Raw genomic sequence first — 15,614 nt, 5'->3', positions numbered from 1 at the left:
ATCATAGATGGTAAGCTGTGTATAGCAGGTGCTTGGGGCACTGAATGTGGGCCAGCGTGCCAGCCGGCAGCCAGCCCTGTAGCTATAGCAGCATTAATGCACCACACCGATGAGATCAGTAGTGGAGCAAAGGGATTCTTGGAGGTGGGGTAGTCATATCAAGGATGGTGGTCGATTAGACTGCACAGCACACCTGGGTGTGTGCAAGTGCCCTGCACTGCGCTCTGTGATTAGCCCGATGTTGGTATTGGCATAAGGGAGGAGACAGGTTCATGGTTATAAGGAACCGTACAGGAGCGTGAACTGCTTAGAGCCACGGCTGAGGCTGTGCTGTTTACTGCAACCCTGCCAGTCTGGATGAACCTAAACTAACACATCTAAACCAAGATGCAATCCCACTATACCAGCTAGAAGATCCTAGCATTGCCCTTGTCCTCTAAGCCAAGACCAAGCAAGTGGTTGTGCCCAGATGTGATCCAGAAAATCATGAGCATTCTGCTTTACTGAGGGACTGCATGGTGATCTACAGTCTGGGGAGAAAAGGAAGAAACAAGCTGGGTATGACATAAAGTAGGTCATGATAACACCAGTTATTATCTTGCTTGGAAGGTAGAGAAATACTGCAATAAACATTACATAAGAAAATAAGTGAGAGTATCAGCCCCTCATCAGCCGCTCATCATAGTGCATCAGCAATGCAAACACCCCACCTACCAACTGTGAGTGGAAAGTCAAGCAAGGAACTGTAAGACCTTGCACTACAACCACCTACTCCAATTGAAATACAGTCAAGTTACTTCAAGCAGCGGAACCTCCACCCACTAGGCCTGTGACCAGACAGCTTGAGTCTGTGCTGAAGTCCGAAAGGACCTCACGTTGGCTCAATCCCCAGAAGCTTCTCAAGCTTCTGCAACTGTGAGACCAGCAGAATGACATTGGAAGCAGAAAACGTCAACATAAAAAGCAATCAGTATGGTGTCGGTAGTGATCACTGCCATGACTTGTCCTAAACACATTCCTATTGCAACTGCAGCTGTGAACACAGAAGGGTATAACTTACCTATGTTTCCGCTGGAAGACGAGAACCATGACCCATTGGGTAGCCTCTGACTATTGCAGGGGGAGACTTTTGAGAATGCCCTTGCTGCTCTCCTTCCGCTAGGAAGACCATACCAGTCATAAAACTAACCTTAGTTTCAGTAGTTTAAAGTGCAGAAATGTGTCAATCTTTTATGGCGATCCTAGTTTGTTAGATTTTGTGCTGGGCTGTGGACAATATCAGTCCCAATATTGTGTCTGCCTGATATTAATATAACTTTGTTAATTAAAAATGGGTTGTTCAAGTTGTGCAGCCCTTATAGTGTCAATAATCTTAACAGGTAACACCAATTTTGATAAATGTCTTTAATTCACCTTGCTTAATTGTTGTGCTTATATGTCTTCCATTATAATTCAATGTATATAATTTCCAATCTGATTTCTTTAATTCACATAGCTTTCATTGTTGTTCACATATTTGTTCCATTATAGTTCAATATATATAGTTCCCAATCTAATAGCTTCTGTTCTTTAAAGTGTACATCTTAGCCTCTTGAGTACAGTTCTTAAACACAAGTAGTCTAATTGCTGCTTAAGTACAATTCTTAATACCCTCTAAGTGCAATTCTCACATTTTCAAGTTCAATTTTGAGACCTTTTTTTCAGTTCTTTGCATTACTCAAACTCTCAAATTCAATCTGAAACTCTACTCAAAATGTTTACACCTCTACATGTTTTTCACCACTGCTGTTCCAGTGGATCTTCAGGAGGTTATTGGATTCACTAGTTTGGGTTCTCATTGGTATCAAATTATATTCCCATATTTCATTAGGTCGCCTTATATTGGTCTTGCGAGTCTTCTCGTTCTTCTATGGTTTCTTATTCTATGTTCACCTTTTAGTTAGGCATTATCTGTTTTTCCAAAGTAGATGGATAGGATTATCCCCACGTCAACACAATGATCTGCCCAAAGGATTACAGTGCAAAGATTCCATTGTCAACTCCCTACAGTCTTCCATCCCTCCATCACTTGAGCAGGTTCTTAGGAATTTTCGGATACTGTGCAAGCTGCCCCAGATTTAGGGGTAATGGGTGGCAACCTGCGGCAGTGAAAACAAAATGATGGTTGGATATCTTCATTAGTCAAGTAAGAGCTAATTTATTTAATTAATTTATATTTCTTATCGCGCAAACCTAGCTCAAGAGTAGAAGAGCACTTTACAACAGGATTATGCCAGAACTGGGCTTGGCATTTTCTATGATAAGACAGTACTGTAGGTGGAGGGAGAGAGGGATTTCTTTTCCTCTGGCAGGTATGGTTGAAAGAGTAGATTTTTTTGTGTTTTGCAAAACTGGCAGAGGGTAGGAGTATTTCGAGGCTCTGCGAGAATTGAGTACCAGATAGTCAGGACGTGGCAGGGGAAGGACTGCTTGCAAGTCTTCTCTTTGCGGGTTAGCTTTGACTCCAACCTTTTGATAATTTTACTATGTGAGGTGCAAGGTCCTCCGCAGGCATCCAGTTTAGCAGCAAGTATGTTGGTGTCCCGTTTGAGACTGCTTTGTAGGCCATAAATGAGGTTTTGAATATGATCCTGGTGGAGAGGGAGAGTCAGTGAAATAAGAGCAGTGGTGGAGTGATACGGTTGAATTTGTGGATACTGTTATGAGACGGGCTGCAGTGTGGCATACTTCTTTGAGGGAGGGGAAGGTTTGCGGTTCGAAGTCCAGTAAGGAGGGCATTTCCTCCATTGATGTGTAAAATAATGAGGGCATGGACCACTGTAAAGAATTCATTCAGGGGAATTAAGGGTTTGATTTTACGGAGTGTGTGGATCTGTAGCCATACGGTTTGTGCCTTTTTGGCATTGTGCTATTGGAAAGAAAGGCTACAGTTAACAATGAAGCCCAGGGAGTTTGAGAGCTGAGGGTTGAATTCTTCTAGGCACATGTACTCCAGCCATTGTTGCATGAGTTGTTGCCTGGTGGGGGGACTGATGAGGACAGATTCGGTCTCAGTTGAGTTCAGTTTAAGGTAAGCATTTGACATCCATGTTTGGATAGTAGCCAGACATTTGCAGAGGCGAGCTATGTCCTGGGGGCCACAGACCTTAAGGTACAGCTGAATGTCATCAGGGTACTGATAGATGGCTATTGTGGGGCCATTTAGAAGAGATTCCATGTATAGATTGAAGATGATTGGGGGCAGAATGCAACCTTGGGGGTCTCCACACACTACTGGGAGTGTGTTGGATCTGAATGAGCTCATCTGTATAACCTGTTCCCTATCTGAGGCAAACCATTTTAGGACAGTTTCACAGAAGCTCATCCAGTCAATCGGGAGGAAGAGGTGTATTTGGTGATCAACTGTGCTGAAGGCAGCTGAGAGGTCTAGGAGACACAAGTTCCCAATGTCGGTGATTCTGAGCACACCGTCAAGCATTTGGATGGTTGCAGTTGCAGTGCTGCATTTGGGGTGGAAACCAGACTGGTAATTGCAGAGGAGGTCAAGCTGGTCGAGTTTGGCATGTAGTTGGGTCGCAAATACATTCTCGATAAGCTTCCCGATGAACAGAAAGCTTATGATAGGTCTATAGTTGGCTAGGTCCACTGGGTCAAGCAAGGTTTTTTTTAAGAAGAGGCTGTATGAGATGTGTCGTCAGCAGGTCTGGGAATATGCATATCTGGGAATCCATTCTAACAAAAAGGGTATGGATAGTTTAGATTCAGGGAGCATCAGAATCCACTGCTCTGAAGAAGATGGCTTAATAATCAGCACGTGTGTATAAAGGGTACTAGTACTGCATGCATTTGTAATGCATGCATTTGTACATGGTACAGTCCAGACTAGGCTTGGCTGCACCCAGGTAGACAGGCATGGACTGGGAATAAAAAGTGGCCATGGAAATGCTTTTAATAGTGGCCCCATATTAACATATACTGGAAGCTTTGTAACACATTCTTTACTTCACAACACTCAAAAGAGGCACATGGTGCAACGGCCCACTGGGAAATCTCCCGACTTCCCTGAAGGCTAGTCCACCTCTGCATGTAGAGTGCCCTGGCAGTGCATAAGCCATGCAAGGAACCTTTCATTCTAAACTGGTAACCAATGCTTATGTAGTCACTGGAGTAGAGCACCATTAGGAAAGTTGCTTGTGATCCTCACTTTAAGAGGGATGTGTTGGTGCTCCGCTCCAGCATGGTCCCCTCACTGTAGGCCTTCCTATCTGTTCTACTGCAAAGTGCCTGGTTGATCCCACAAGAAATCAAGGCTTTGGTGCAGCACCCCCTGGAGTTAGTGGGAGCTCCGCATACAGTCACTGCCTTTGGGCCAACCTGCCACGCTCTCCCTAAGCCCTTCTACTCTACTGGTGACCGATGCAGCCCATAGATTCTACAACATGCAGGCTCCTGCAGCAGCTCTGCAACCGGACCGACTCCCTTTCGCAGTTTACGACTGCAATTCCTCTACGCTACTGCTCCTCAGCTATCCGAGCTGTTTTGCCAATGCAGCCTGGGACTTTTATCCATAGAGGCCCCCCTCTGCCACACTTAACTTCTGGGGCCGCTGGGCCCATGTGACCCAAGTGACAGTGCCATCCTGGCCAGCCCCGACGGCCAATCCGGGGTGTGCCAAAACGTCCTGCCCCCTACCAGCAGCACCACGTGGGCTCCACCACTGCCAAGAGTCAGAGGATTTAAAAGACTGGATCCTTGATCACAGCAGACCTGTCTAGGCTGCCTGCACAGTCAAAGCAAGAGCACTATTTACAGCTTTCATTTACAGCAATTTCTTATTTTAACTGAAATATATGAATATAAGTCATCCAGCTGTTTAGATATGGTTAATTGTGATTACGTATATTCTGCATAGTTAGAACTGCTGTTAGTATTGTTGTGTTGTACCCTTCTCTATAACAATTGCATTAAAACTCCACTGGGGTTTACTTAGAGAGGCGTTCACCTTTTTCCATTCAAGGTAAATTCAGAGACCAGCTACAGAAGCATAACTGAAAAGAAAGCCCAGCAGATAACAAGCGGTCCATGTTTTCTTTGGTTTGCCTCCTGTGTGTACATATTGCTGCATTTTAAAGTGTGTTAAGAGAGCACATGTTCATATTGAGTGTAGTATGGACCCTTACCTCATGCACCATTGACTGATGCATGATGGCCGTCATCTTACTGTCAGGACGGGAGTTGATTCTCCAATTGGAGGCTTTTAAGGAGAATTTGACAGAGGGGCTTAGACATGAAGCAGCAGAGACGAGGGGCCAGGGGATTTTGGACTCGGACAGCTGTGAAGATAGATGTTAATGTTAATGAGTCTTGTACCGTGCACTGTCATCACTTGTGTGATCTCTTGGTGCTTTCGTGGATCATCAATGGTAGTGGTTTGGGGGTTTGATAGTGGAGTTGAGAGGAAGAAGAGCAAGAGAGCTTTGATGTGCTGTGTTCAGCCTCAGTTCAAAGAATCCTCTCACTGAGCATTGGTGCATTTTCGATCGGTAGCCGACAGGTGGTGTTGAGGTCTGGTTGTCTATGGTTTGGTTTCATGGCGGGTGTTGTGAAATGTGTACAGTTTGTGGTGCGGTAGAGGTATGGTTGTGTTTAGTTCAGAGTTTGAGGGTGAGTATGCAGAATGGTAAAATTGTAGGATGCGTTTTAGTAGCAATACATTGCCCACCCCACAATCCATCCAAGGGCAACGCACCAGCCACCCCCAACAATCCACCCAAGAGTGACACACCACCCAACCCCAACAACTAATCCAAGTTGCGAAACACTTCCCACCCCCAACAATTCATCCAAGTGCGGCACACCTCCTTTCCCCAACAATTCATCCAAGTGCAATGCATTTGGTACCCCCAACAATCTATACAGATGTAACACATTATTGCTCCCAACAATCCATCCAAGTGCACAAATTTCCCACCCCCAACAATCCATCCAGATGCGACAAATTAATGTTCCCAACAATCCATCTAAGTGTGACACAAAATGTTCCCAGCAATCCATCCAAACGCGACACATCTCCCACCTCCAACAATCCATCCAAGCGCAATACCCCCCCACCCCAACAATCCAAGGTTCGGCACATTAATGTTCCCAGCAATCCATCTAAGTGTGATACATGTCCTACTCCCGGCAGTGCAGCTAAGTAAGATACATCTCCCGTCCCTAACCATTCATTGAAGCGAGACACACTTTCCATCCTCAACACTCAATCCAAGTGTGATACACTTCTCTTCTCCCCCAGCCCATCCATGAATGGGGCATCTCTCATCCACTGCAATCCATCCCGGTGTGACACACTCTTCACCCTTAAATAATCCATCTGGGTGTGATATAATTCCTCCCCCAACAGTCTATCGAAGCGTGGTGCATTTTCCACCCCATCTGGTCCATCTTAGTCAACACAATCTGATACAGGAGTTACATAGTACCTGTCTCAGAGAGCAACGGGGGCCATAAGGCTTAGATATGCTATAAGACTAAATGCAGAATGTGGGGTCCTATGTCATTATTTAATTTTTTGTAGGTCACCAAATCAAAAGACTAATTATTTTAGGCTGATTTTAGGCAGTCTACAAAAATTGAAATAATTAAATTTCTTCAGCCCTTCCCCCACCGCCACCCTCTCTTCCTGATTTTACTCAGAATCATGGATTCTCACTCCGCTGAACCCCCTCCCTCAGCTCCTGCTGCCTCCCTCCCTCCCAAGACCCCCCCACCAAAACGCACACAAACACACAGACAAACATGCACACAGAACACAAACACACACACACACACAAAAACATAAATGTACCCGTTCTCCCTCATGATTGCTTCCGGGTCCTGGCGTGCCTGTCAGCCCATGCGCTCACTTGTGTGCGTCGCAGGGACTGACAGTCTGATTTAGAAAACTGCTCTCTTTCTAAATTGTTTTTTTTTTTGGGGGGGGGGGATAAAGGTATCTTGACCTAATACCGTGGGGGGAGGAGGGATAAAGGTATATTGACCTAATACCGAATGTGGCTAACCTACACCATCAGGCTAAGTGTGGGAGTGGCTAATTTACACAGTTAGGTTACATGCAGGTTAAGGCTAGTCTAGGTGAGTAAACAATGCTGTTAGGTATATGATAGTTGTTTGGAGTAGGGCGCATTTCTGGAGTACATTAGTGGTTGTGTTCCCCGCTCTTCAGTAGGATTTCTCTTGCTTGATTTTGCCTGGTCTCGTGCTGGAAATGCGACAAGTAAAGCATGTCTGGATCAGAACCAGAACTAGCGAGTCAAATACTAATAGGATGGTTGCCACCGGGCCCAATACCCACATGTCGGTTTCGAGATGACCAAAATGTGCACATGCATCACCATTAGCAGATGTTCTTAAATTAGTTTAATCTATTTTTTCTTGAAGATTTGTTCTATGACTCATGTTTTATATATTTATTTTATTAAAAGCACAGGTCATCCTGCATTTAAGGGTTTCTAAATCGGCTATTATAGTGGTTTTGAACAGCAGTGGTGGCCAGTAACAGCCCACCAGCATAGGTTGAGGGGTCCTAACACAACATAGGACTTCTATATGGGCTCACAGCCTTCACGGGCTAGTGCTCCCTTCAGAAGCCACAATCAATGCCAAAAGGAACCCTGAAAACCACCTTGTGTTCTAGGGGACGTTTTGGGTAAAAGTGTGGCTGTATAGAAAGCACAAACCACTTATTGTATCCACATGAAGAAAAAATGCAGCCCAAATGGCCACCATGGAAAAGGCAAAAGTAGCTGGCTGACTCTGTCCAATACTTCCATGGTGCAACCAACAGCAACGATGGGAGAACATGTAGCAGGAATTGATTCATAGAGGAAAGCAGTTTCGGGGTTAAGGGGCCTAGAGGTGGGGCAAGCCATGGAACATGGGCTTTCATCGGCTAATAACAATGAGTTCCTAGCCAGCTGATCGTCTGGTGGATCTCCGGCCTTGAGAGAAAATAAGGTGGTCCTTTCCTGAAACAACTTTAACAATGACATGACAAACCACAGTAATCTTCCATGTATCCACAGATGTGAGGCAATAGTGACCATTCTTCCAAAGCGTGGTAGCAAAGTGTCATGTGCAGAAAGCTCAGATCTCATGCCATGCAATGTGTGCCTTCCTTGCTCAATGCACCATTATGGGGGCACGCAACAGAATTTAGAACTGTGCTGCATTGCACATAGATGTTGCCTTGTGTAAAGCCTGTTTTATGCTGGCGTAGAGACAGCGGTGAGCCGCTAGTTTCAATTTATCCCAGCCTCAATGGCCTCTTTTGCCCTGAAATTGATCTGCAATCCTGAGATAAATCCCTTTATCCCTTCCCTTCGATATTCCACCAAAGACCTATCCCATTGGTTGGGAATAATGATGCTATTTGTATCCTTCCCTACACTGAACCCCCCCACCCTAATGCCCCCTCGCTCCGAGACTGAATTATTAGAAAACAAATTTAGAGGTGTTTCTCCAAAAGAGGTCATAAGGCGTTGCATGGGGAAAAAAAATTGAACATCAGTAGAGGCCCCACGGGGACCGGGAACTTCAATTACCCGGAATGTGATCCAGGCGAAGCCTTCACTTAGTGCCGCTATTTGTTATTTGAATTAATTACTCTGACTGCAGAGACCCCATTTTGAAGTTCTTATCCTTGTAAATAAATAAATCACCAGCCAGGTACTTTCGTATTCTTAGTGCTAATCATTAGAGGTGTTGGATCCGGGGCTTGCCTGGAATTACCATAGTGAAAAATGGCAGGCACTAAAAACTAACGTAATGTGGAGATCAGGGCTAATTCTAGCAACATCACGCCATCCGCAGAATGCCGCGTGGAGCCCCCGCCCCCTCCCACCATTTACGGTGAATTTATCTTGTGGCTAGTGCACAAGCGAAGGATCTTCATTTCGCTTTGAACCCTATTTCGGGTCCGACTCATTTTCAAAACAAGCAACATTTGCAATTTCCAGTTGAACGTAAAAAAAACTAAAAATGTTTACCTACAACCGGGCTAGGAGAAATTCAAACAAAATAATAATCAGTTGGATCTTCTTGTTTAATTACCCTTTTTAGTATTTGACATAAAACACACTGCGGATTGTGGCACTTTTTTCGTTCTATTGGTGCACAGTTCCTACTCGCAAATTAGTTGGCAGGTGTTCCATGTCAAGCTCTTCATTTGAAAATGAGTCATGTGTTCAGTGCAGCTGATATTTAAAAAAAGCTAAAATATGGTAATTTAATTATTTATCTCTATGTCTTTTACACAAGGTACACCGGCCATGTCACATCCCCTCTGTTTCCTTCTTGTGATCACCAGGTTAGTTTCATTAGTTGCTGTAGCTCCTGATGGTTAAGCCTTCTAAGGGAAACTGAATATATTGGTCACTGTCCGATTTTGAGCAGGCTGCTGTTAAAAGAGGAGGTTTTTTCCTGCTGCAAAACTTAAAAGAGCCAGGGCTCCTTCAGGTGAGGACATCCTAAGTCTGGTTGGAGATCAGTCACTGTGATTGGTCCATTAGTTCATGGATTCCGGGTGTGCACTCTGGTTGTTTGACTCCTAAGTAGTGTGTCCCAGTATTTAGGGGTTCACCCGGTAAAGATGATCGTGTGCAGCTAAGGCTTCCTTGTAGGGGAAGTGTCCTTTATTTATACAAATAAATTATGTTTTAAATTTCACAAATGCCAGCACTTTTTAACATCGTTGGGCAGAGGGCATGTTTTGATGTCTTGACGATAACAAAGATCTCAGGCAGGGGTTCAGGGGATTTCGTAGCAGAGGTGGCAGAACTACTATTCGCACCAGGGGAGGGTGAGCCAACCAACGAGGTGGGTGGAACAGCAGGCGAGAATACACAATCCCCGCCCACTGTTCCAGCCACCCGAAGCCCTTGCTGGGTGTCACTTAATTTCTTTTTTTTTCTAATATGGGGAGGCAACAGGAAGTCTCCCCATCCATCCTCAAATCACGCAATTCTCCCTCCACTCCAACTTTCCTGTGTGAGCGGAGCCTTGCACCCCGATCCCCCATGTCCTCCCATCTGGCTGCCACCATTGAAATACAAAAGGCACTAGGTCCTTTTTCGGATGACAGCAGCCATTTTGGAACATCTTTTCCATGGCCACCATCATCTGAAAAGGGAACTGGTCCCTTTTCCATTTCAATGGCGACTGCCATCTTTTAACATTTTTTTTTGTCACCGATGGGAGATGGGCTCACGCATAGCTGATCTCTTGTTGGATGAAAAATAATCATGCGGTGCGAATAGCTTTCACCCCCCAGAAGGGGGTACGGACATGGGCTTTAACGGCATGAGCTGAGGCCCTTGCTTTGCTTGGGCCTACCAAAGCTCAGGGTGGAGGGCTGTTAAAGCACATGTCCGGATCCCCAGCCGGGGCGTGAAAGCAATATTCACTTGCCTCTGTTACTGTCACTCTTGATGTGAGCCAGCTTAACGCATTTTGGAGTAGTCCTGGAACAACTTGAGTAGACAGGGTCTTTGCCAAAGAGGGCCTCAAACATTGTGCAGATAATTAGAAAATGTGCATTCATTTTCGGTAGATTGCAGTGGAGTGTTATGAGGGCGGTGGTAAATATAGTCTGACCACCTTTGGAACTTAGGCACCTAGTGCTTTGAAAACCTGCACAGGGAAATGAAGCGTATTGAAGAGTCAAAAGTCTTTGCTGCACACTCAAAGGTAAGGAAGATTTACAGAATCAAATTTGAAGAAAGACACAGTTCATCGGAGCTGAATGGGCTTATCCAGATCTTTATAAGGTGAGATAAGGCCCGGTGTGTTGTAGGCACAATTCACGCTGATAGTGCCAGTTAAAGGAACTCTATAGTTCTCCAGTAGGTGTATGCTTCGCTACACAGGCCAACTGAAATCGCGTTCAAGACAATACTTGAAACATTTTCTTTCTGAGCGGAAGCAACATTGTCTGAGGTGCATTTGTGTGTCTCGATCGGCAGCCATGAGTCCTGAAGAAGTGCATCAACGGTGCCAAAGGTGTATCTAATGTACATGTACAATAGTTGGACTAAAAAAAACAAGAACTTTCAATTGATACGACTCGATCAGTTATCGCCTATGAAGTTATCAAATGTGCAGCAAAGCATGGCAACATTGGGGCACTCCAGAAATTATCTTGACAGGCGTTTCGGACCAAGGAAACTGCTGGCAAAGAAGGTGCAAGGTGGAAAGACACTTCTGTTGCTGATAGTAGCGGGGTGTTTGCTTGTTGTGAGTAACCCCGACTTTGAGCATGACATTTTTGTGTGAGCAAGACCAAAAGTCGAACGGGTAGATAGCTCACGAGTCAAGCTCCTGTCTTGTACATGGATCTGTCCTGTTCTTTGCAATTTCGGACTCCATAGCAGGACTGGCCGTCATCTGCCATCATCCTTAAGGGTTCCATTAATTGGTTACCAGTTTTACCACTTAAGATGGGTCATCGTGAAGCTAGTTATCAGCCGACCTATAAAAAAGAGAAATCCTGTATGGGACGATACATAAGGACCCACATTACACTCTGTTAACAGAGCACGGTGGGTTTAGCGTTCTCTGCTGCGATCTGTGTGTGATCTGCAGTTTCATATGCTGGCAAAGACAACTCCACCTTTCATCCTTCCGAGGTCGATAATTGAGTACCAACATCGGTTTTGTTGATAATTGTATGTAAATATGCTCTTTGTACAGCACTTTGGGGAAAACACTATATAAATAACAAATCATTGTCATTATGAAACAATGCTGAATTAAAAATATGCCATCGCGATGCTTTCATAAAGGTGTTTACGACAAGGACAAATATGCAGCACATTTATTCCATAGGCATTTAGCTTAGGAAGCGGTGACAGCAAACCTGGTATATGCAATGCTCTGTCAACGATTTAAACATTACCCATTTTAAAAAAGGAGTCCCAGTGATCTTGTTCTTCTGTCCTTCTTTTTAAACAGTTTAGGAATGTTTCTGTAATAAACATCACAGTATGTATTTTGATGTATGGGGCTGAAGGTGAAAACCACAATAAATCATTTATTTATGTATTTTATTGTTGTGTTATAATGCACCATATTACAGCAAATGTGTTTCAAAGCGAGGACAACTATGTTTGGTAAGGCGTCTCTTGATGCATCACTGTGGGAATGGAGGGATGTATGTATGTTTATTTGTATAGATTTCTGGGTGTCTCACTGTCGACTTCCTTGCCCACTTATGTCAGGCATAAGACTCACCCAGCCTGAACGATGTAGCAGCCGAAACTCCATAGGCGAAATTGAGTTGGTACTTTCAGTTTGTCTGCCATGGTACACAAGTTCCCCACAGTGCAAGCCGCTAGTGCGGGCTCCCCGCAAGAGCAGCGCTTGTGTGAGCATACTGACACGCACGCAGACACTACAACGCTTTAATATGTTGGGGGCCTGCAGCGGCTGTGGTCCTGATGAAGAGCTGGCATAGACCTGAAATCCGGTATGTCATTGCTCTGTTATCTTGGCCACACCCCTAAGATCACAACGCTCAGGGTATAGTTCTGCAGAGTTCATATTCAATTAAACAAAACACAGATAATGACGCCACATTCTAAAGCTAGACAAACATTGTGTGGACATGCTTGAATCACGGGTACGGCCAAACCAGTATGTGTCTTGCTCTTGGTTTCGTTTTTAATATGGTTATATTTGAAATCTGCCTGACAAGCTGACATAAAAAATGCTATTATGCTACAAAGCTTTTATGCTATGCACAATCACCAGCGTAATGACTCTGAGAGTCGAAACTGGTGTGCAATTTGGCACAGATAGTGCACAGTATAAATATCCTTTAACATAACATAACATAACATAACATAACATAACATAGCATAGTGGGTAATAGCTCCCAGAGCTTAGGAAATAGAGAAGGGCCACACAGACTGCTAAATGTATTTGCTTGGTCGCTGTGCCTAGGAAATTAAGCTTTAGCTCACTGATGAGGCACAACAGAGGCGAAACATGCCCGGGGTTGCCTGCATTCCCATGCACCGGGAACCTGGTCTAGCAGTTCAGAGTGGACTACACCGATTTTGGGCAGGTCACAGACCGATTTGACTGTGGTTGGCACACCTCCTGGAATGGCGCGGATGGGATAAAAACACGATAACATAGAAGATGCCTGGAGCAATGGCAATAATTACAATTCATTTCTAGCTTTCCACTCATCACTTTTTGGAATGTACTGCTTAATGAGGTAATTTTATATATTTTTACAGTACTCTGATTTCGTTTAGAACACTCGGCCACCTAGGTTAATGTTACGTTTGTAAGTCACTTGTGTTTTTCTTTTCTGGCCTTCTTTGTTCACACCCTCATATTGCAGAGGTAGCCTTCCGGGCATGCCACCGCCATCTGTGAATGTGTTATTGAAAGTCATTTCTGATTGAAATTGACATTCCTGTTCTTGAAATAAATACAAATATAAAAATCCAGGTGTTTTCAAACAGTGGTACAGACAAATATGAATTATTAATGCAAATCCTAAATAGTTTTATAATAGTGATTAACACGTTTCATTAAAAAAAAAAAATAACAATGTTTCTGAAATCGATTTCGTTTTGACTGTGCCTCATTTTACAGGTAGCTACAGTATACAATACTGTAGCACGACATTATTTTATTTTTTTGCTTTGCATAGAATTATGCAAAGATACGTCGGATGACCCAATGCGACAACACCTTTTCAAAAAGGGAGATTATATCAATATATAAGTGTGCTGTATTTTTGAACAATTAAAAGCAGTACATAGCATTGTGTGTGTGGCGCAGGGTCCACCACACGCCTCCCTGACATTTGCACCACAAGAAGTAAATTAAGGTAGAGAACCAACAATAAAAAAAAAATTAAAAAAAATACAAATGTTAAATCTTAAGATCTTAAGAAAGGTTTTCAATTGGATTGTTTTGTTTCTTTTGCTGGCTGGTGGTTACATGAATATTAACCAATGTGTTGCCATGGCATCCCACAAATGTTTACTACAATGCCGAGTTTGTTGTTCGGGTACATCACCACATTTCCTGCTGGGCCGCCTAGATCTGGTTCTCATGCAGATGGCCCTCAGTTCTGCCATTAGCTTGTTTTGCTTCCATTTAATTTGTCAGTAAAATGCGTATCAATTAGTCGAGTTTCAGGGTAAATAGACCCGTTTTATGCGGCAGCACACAATCCTGTTGGGGCAGGCGCGCTTGGGCCCAGAGGATCCTGCGCGCAGGCCTGAAATGAAACGGGAAATTGCCTCCCACCCGGAAGCTCTTGTTTGGGCAGGCTGCGGCATTATGTTGCCTGCAAACAGTCGCCGCACATGTAAACCCCTGGGTCATAGAACCCGGAGAAACCCCGCCTCCGTTGTTGACAGCCCAGATGCTGCCTGGCTGGATGGCACTTAAGCGAGATGCTGGTAATTAAAAGCCACTGTCCGGAATCTCTTGGTGCAATTTGTAGAGTAGTCTGAGGGCTCCCGTGCATCGTTGTGTCTCTATTAAAAGCGGGTCTTTGTGATGATGCTGCGATTTAATTAGCTTTTTTTTCTCTTTCTGCCGGTGTTGTAAAACACAGTGTTAAAAGCGAGAGCAGGACCACGCACCATTATTCTCCGAGAGACACATTTATTAGGCGATTATGAATCATTAACCAGGGCGGCATGGGGTTTCCTTATCTAACACAGAGCGCATTTGTATTAAGCGCATTTAGGTTGCCGTTCCTCGTGCCCTTACAATTTTCATGTAGTAATGGCGCCTGGAGGCTAGGAAAATGGTAGCATTGCGCTATATAAATCCCTCTAACATAACATAATATAATGTGTCATTGTGAAAGCGCGCGCTGGCATTTCCCTTAAACATTGGAAAGAGTTATTGATCAGCTGCTTTACACGCCTGCTAGTGTTGTGTGGATGCTTGCAGAGCGCTGACTGCGACGTACGACGGGCATACGTAGCTTGAACCCGTATTTTTCACTTTGCATTCTGGGATTTGTAGTGTTACATGTATAATGATAAACACAAACGACAGCTACCAGAATGAAGTCGATTAAGCCAGTCTTTAATAGGCAATAGTCGGCTGACATGGCTCTATTTAGGAGCTCTTGCATTTCTAGTGCTTGGAGGCTGTGCCACCATCTCACTAACACCAGACGGGTAACAGAAATCCTATCCCTGAAAATGATGTCTGTGATGTTACCTGCATCTATCCATTCCGAGTGTGCGCTTGCAGCTCCATATGAAAGGCGACACCTGGATGCATGTTACTTGCTTGCAGCACCTAGAGAGTCTCACTAACGTGTCCCAGCAAGGCTGCCATTGGTCTAATTTTGTAAGCCTTTTAGCTGCCCGGCTCCACTTGGTCATTGGATAAGACTGATTTGCATATGGCTGGTCTCCTTTTATAATGGGACAAACAGGCTCACTAGAAACAGTAATGCCAGGGGTATGAGTACTTCAATCCTTCCATCCATCACTTTTTGATTTTAATTTGTCGACTTAAGTGAGAGAACGGGTGCTAGATATGTGTATCATGCGTGTGGCATCATATAA

Source organism: Ambystoma mexicanum, chromosome 11 (assembly GCF_040938575.1).
Source record: "Ambystoma mexicanum isolate Mex_15411 chromosome 11, UKY_AmexF1_1, whole genome shotgun sequence".
Lineage (NCBI taxonomy): Eukaryota > Metazoa > Chordata > Amphibia > Caudata > Ambystomatidae > Ambystoma > Ambystoma mexicanum.
This window is presented reverse-complemented; position numbering follows the sequence as displayed.